The sequence below is a fragment of the Chlamydotis macqueenii genome, chromosome 9 (assembly GCF_036417535.1).
Source record: "Chlamydotis macqueenii isolate bChlMac1 chromosome 9, bChlMac1.mat, whole genome shotgun sequence".
Taxonomy (NCBI): domain Eukaryota; kingdom Metazoa; phylum Chordata; class Aves; order Otidiformes; family Otididae; genus Chlamydotis; species Chlamydotis macqueenii.
The window spans coordinates 17028602-17034131 of NC_141564.1; the positions used below are offsets into that span (position 1 = coordinate 17028602).

Below are 5530 nucleotides of genomic sequence, written 5' to 3' on the forward strand. Positions count from 1 at the left end.
ATGCAATAAAACCCCTTGCGGAGCTGGTGTGACGGCAGCGAAGGGCGGAGGGACGGCTGCCGCGTGCTGAGCTGCGGGCAGCATGCGTGGCAGCCATGCCATGGAGGGAGGTGTGGGACAACGTTGCAGCTGCCTGCAGCTGGAGTGGTGGGCTTGCGGGAACCAGGGGCCATGTTGCCCCATGTCCGGCAGCCATCGCTTGCCCAGGAATGGGGGAGCACAGCCCCGGAGGAGCCCTGTTTCCGGAGCCTGTCTCTCGTTGGGTGCCTCTCCCTGAGCGCCGGCTGCAGCCCGGGCACCGAAGGGGCCACGTCCCGCACCATTCACCAGGAGTCACCCCTGGGCTGTGCTTCCTTCACCCAGCACGGAAACGCTGTGGTAATGCCAAATCCTGAGTGGAAGTTTCTGTAAAACTACAGCCCCTGCAACCCCTGCGCTCTCAACCTGAACACCGACGGGTGGATTTTGCAGTGGGTTTTGGGGCTTTTTCAGCTGGAAGATGGAGGGGGAGCTGTGGAACAAGCGTGTTTGGTGGCAGCCTGCTGCTTCTCAGCGTCCCCCCAGCAGCACATCTGGGGTGCAGGTTGCAGCTCTCAAGGGATTTGGGAGCTGGGCTGCAGCACTGGCACCGGGATGAAGCCTGTGCCCCATTGCCCCGTTCCCAGGCAGAGTTCAACCTGGGGATTTTCTGAATCAGGCTGGGCATGGGGACAGCCCCCAGGCGCTCAAAACACATCCGAGGAGCCATGGGGAGAGAACAGGCTCTTGGCGTAGGCAGGGAGGGCTCACACAGTGGCCAGGGAGTGAGGACGGCCACATTCCCATTCTGCATGAAGAAACTCAGCGTTTTTAGATATCAGTAGATGTCCCTCAGAGAAATAAATATCTTTTTAATATCGATATCCAGCACCTTGGCTCCTCCCCAGCCGTGGAATGAGTTCATCAGGGCTCAGCTTGGGTGAGTGGATTGGCAGTCATGCCATCGGTCCCTGGGGAGCTCCCACAGCAGCATGGCTCAGGGTGTGAACCTGGATCAAAGCCCTTCCTGCAGGTGGAGCATGCTGAGTGCCCCATGTGTGGCTTCTCTGGTGTCTAATAAGGGGTTCAGCTGCAGAGGAAGGAAAGTAAAGTCTCTCTCTCCCTCCCCCAGTTACTTATTTTTGCCAGCCCTGTTGACCTGAGCATGTTTGCAGATTGCCGCCCTTCTGTCCACCAGGATGGAAATGTGGTCAAAGTTTATTAGAAGCACGCCAGCCACACGTATGTGTGTGTGTGTGTATATAGGCAAAGTGTGACAGCACGACCTTTGTTTTCTTAGGAAGCCACACTGAAAAGCAAGGCCAGGAGCAGAGGAAGCAAACAGCCAGGAAGGGGGCACCCGGTGGGTGGATTTTCAGCTGTGCTCTGCCTCCCTGCAGCGCGGGAAGGCGCTGGGAAGCAGGGCAGAGGAGCAAACAGCTGCAGCAGGAGCCAGAGCACAGCACAGGGTCCATCCTGCGTACCCCACCTCAGGGCAGCAAAACTGGTCACCATGTCCCACCGGAGCAAGGGTGCCAGTCTGTGGGCAGTGTCACGGGGCCACACGGTGCCCAGCCCCTGTCACCCAAAGGTGCCTCCAGGAACATTTCTCCAGTGGAGAATGGCCCAGGGCCATGCACACCCCATCCTGCTGGGACACCCGTCTCCCCTGGCACAAGGGCATTTCCCCCCTGGTGTTTCACTCATCCCAGAGGAAATCTGGCTGCCAGAGCACTTCCAGCAGGCACTGGGGCAGAGTGCGCAGTGGTGGGGACCTTCAGCTGCCGTGAACTAATTTTCATTCCTGTGCCAGACCAGGATCTGGGCAAGTTTCTTCCCTTCCAGTGTATCAGGAGCAGCTCCGAGGTCTGGGCTCTGCTCCTCTGTGTAAGGCAGCAGACATTGCACGCACTGACCTGTGGCTTGCTCTGCAGGGAGCAGGGATGCTGCTGGGGTGACAGGCTTGGTGGTGGCTGTCCCTCAGAGCCAGGTCACCGTGTCCCTCCTGCAGCGTAAGGAAGTGGCTGAAGCCTGCATGCACTCTGCTGTGGATGCTGGCCACTCTTCTTTACACGCACACATGCACACACACGCGCATGCACTCTTCCTCTTTTCTGGCAGGCAAAGTGATCCGCCTGTACCTGAGAGGAGGCAGCTGCCCCCAGCCTGGCCACCATTCACATGTGGAATCACAGCGTCCCCAGCATCTGACTCCAAGGGGACAGCCACTGCCTGCGCCCATCGCTTGGGCTGCCAGGGTGCAAACTGCAGGACAGAGCACGGCAGCGCTGCTGTGATGGTGATGTGCGGGGCTGTGGGGTTTCTCTGGCAAGCCCGGGCAGGCAAGGACACCATCCCCTGCTGTTACCAAGGGGGCTGTGACACAGGACAGTGCAAGGGGACTGTCCTAGGACAGGACAGAGAGGGACCAGCCCCTGCTCTCCTAGGGGAATGGCAGCATCCCCAAACCCACTGCTAACCCCAGGGATACCACAAGGAAGGAACCAGGGTGACTTCAGGAGACCGTACCAGGGTCAAATCCTTGGACATTTCATGCTTGCAGGCACCAGTGCCCCTTTTCCAGCCTCTCTGTTCCCAAAGAGCTTATCCACCCATCTGCATCCCATGGCAGAGGTGCCACCAGGGAGGGGGGGGGCGTCCCCTCCATCAGGTCCCTGCCGCAGTCCCACTGTCCCCAGAGGCTGTTATGGAGCCACACGTGCAAGGACCTCAGGAACAAAGATTGAGCTGAGAACAGCCAGAACTGGTCCTTCACCAAAACTGTCCCACCACCAGCCCCCCAGCCGGTCACTACCCCACATCACTCCCAGCCCCTTCCCAAACCAGCTGTACGTCCTGGCTGTGCTTACAGCAGCCGCAGAGCTGGCGTGGGGACCAGGGGGCTGTGCCGTACGTAGGTCTTGAGCCTGGGACTCTCAGTGGGGACCCTCAGGAACGGGGACCAGGCGGTGCCCGGGGACAAGAGTGACACCGTGCTGGAAGGAGCTTGGCCAAGGCTCTCAGCAGGCACCACCACAGCATCTCAGAGCCAGGGAAGTCGGCCCCAGTGACTCAGGCAATAAGGGAAATGCAGACTCACTCCTCTGCCCTCCTCAGCCCTTCCACTGGTTTCCTGGCTCCTCTCGATTTGTGTAACAGGCCCAAGCTGCTTCCTGGGGCCACCAGGCCCCCTGCAGCAACCAGGTTCCCCGCAGCCACCACAGGCTCCTGCAGTCAGCCCCAGCTCTCGCTCATGCAAACGGCCATGCCAACGGCTGCCTGCACATAGGGGCTTGTGAGTGCCTGCCCTTGGTCCCCAGCCAGGGCTCATTCCCGTCCCAAGTGCCACAGGGCAGGCTGCAAGCCCCTCTGGGGTGCACTGAGCTGTGTGGGTGCTCAGCCATGCTCCAGCCAGCAGTCAGGGCCATGGCACCCCTGTAACAACAGGGGTGAGGAGAGGTAGCTCCGTAGGGTGGCTGTGACCGATGTCTCCTCCATTCTCGGCTCACGCAAAGGCCAGTGGCTCTGGCACAGTGGTACAGCTCTGGCATCCGAGTACACCAGCTGTTTGCTGGATGACTTCCCATGGCGCAAAGGTTGGGGCCTCACACATTTCCCAGCCAAGCCTGCCGTTTCCCCACTGCTCCCAGGTCCCAGGACTGGGGCAAAGAGCAAACCCTGGTGGGATGGCTGACCACCTGACCATCACATACCTGACCCCTCTCCTGTCTCCCAGCTCCAGTCTGGGCCACCAGCATGTCCCCTCCCAGCCCAGCCCAGCAGTCATGGACATGGAGGAAAGCCTGACACAGACCAGATCCAGCTTCCATGGTGCTGTCGGCCAGCTCTAGCCTCCGCTGCTCAGCCCAAGAGGGAGCTTTTCTGCTCTGAAGGACACAGCACAGCTCTGGGATGGAGCAGGGCTTTGGCCAAAATGCAGGGGGGTCCAAGGGCAAGGGCTGAGCTGGGGGCCAGGGGGAATGCAGGCAGGTCCCACAGCCCAGGGCCACTGCTCATGGCACTACATGGTGACCAGGCAGCTGCAGGGACACCCTGGGTCAGGTTCAAGCTACCCTTAAAGCTGGTACTAAGGAAGGGGCTGAGTTGGGCTGCAGGCCTGTTCAGTGCCAAGTTTTCAAGGGTTTGGGGGCATCTTGGCCATGGGCACTGGGAGGAGAACCTGGAGGTGCCCCCACAGCACCCAGCCTGGGGCAGCAGCAATGGGCTTGTACCCCCTTGAGTGACCCTACAATGACAGACAGGCCCCAGGAAGCAGCTCTACCCTCACCCCGTCCCCACAAGCAGCCGGTGACAGCAAGCTGTCCCCAAACAGGCCCCAACACCTCCACCAGCACCCCCAGCAGCTTCCATCACCCCAGCCTGCTCAGCCCCCCGTGCCACCAGCACAACACACCCTGCCCCACCCGGCAGACCCTACCATAATAAACCAGCAGGTGCAAAGGAGGAAGGAAACAAGATGGTTAAAAAAGAAAAAAAAAATAATAAAAAAAAAAAGGATAAAACCAAAAACCACCCCAGACCTGGCAAAACAGCAAGTGGGGCAAACTGGGCTCCCACACGTTTATTTGGGTGCAGGGGAAGAAATACCTGCCCGGGGGGAGCTGGGTCCTGAGGCCGCCGGTGCAGCGTGGTCCATGGCTCCTCCCGCAGCGGCACATCCCGGCCCCGCATCCCGGTCCCACCGGCTGCCGGTGCGGGGGCCCCACCGGGCTCCAGCGCACAAAGAGCTCCGCTTTTAAAGCCCACAGCCCGATTCCCCCAACCCCACAGGGCCCTGATTGGTCGGGCTGGGGCAGCGCTGCGGGGGGAGTGGGGGGGGGAAGGAAGAAGAATTTAAAAAAAAAAAATTTTTTTTTTTTAAAGAAAGAAAACACCGGAGGGGAAAGTGCAAACCAACCCCAAGCACCGCAAAAACCCCGGGGATGCCCCCCCGGGCACCCCACTGCCTGCGGGGCTGGGGTTGGAGGGGGGCTCGCAGGGGGCCCAGTGTTTTGCGCGGAAAGGCCGGGAGAGAAATGCTGGAAACTGAAAACCTCCTGTGGAAAAAAACTTGCTAATGCCGGGCCTGGCGAAACGGGAGTGGGCGGGGGTTCACGCGTGTCACCGGCGACGCCCGGCTACAGCCCCTCGCCGGCGCCCGGCCCCTCTCCAGCCAGGGGCTTTCGGTTTTATCACCCGGTTTTAGGAGGTTGATTTTTTTTTTTTTTTTTTTTTTCCGGGCGGGGGGGTGGGGTGGTGCTGCCGAGAAGCTGTGCTTTTCCAGCTGGTCGGCAGGGGGTATGCTTGTACCGAATAATCCAGCCCTTTTTGTCCAGGATGCTGGCCCCCGTCCGGCTCCCCATCCCTGTTCCCCTCTTACCGGTTCCCTGGGGCTGCCCAGACCCCGGGGCCGGGGAGGGAGGAACTTGCCCCCAGTGACACCAGCATCGGCTACACCCCACGGGGCGATGGGGGAGCAGAGCGATGCTCCTCACCCCATCCCACCCCTGGG

The 5530-nt window shown here is 60.5% G+C and overlaps 1 long non-coding RNA gene across 1 annotated transcript; it reads right to left on the reverse strand.

The window, feature by feature from the left end:
* Window positions 1–866: 866 nt before the first annotated feature.
* On the reverse strand, window positions 867–4998 carry LOC147599700 (uncharacterized). The gene is made up of 2 exons (XR_015259394.1): window positions 4627–4998; window positions 867–1108 (listed from the first exon to the last, which is right to left on the reverse strand). It is a non-coding gene; the product is annotated as an uncharacterized LOC147599700 (long non-coding RNA).
* Between the last annotated feature and the right edge of the window lie 532 nt (window positions 4999–5530).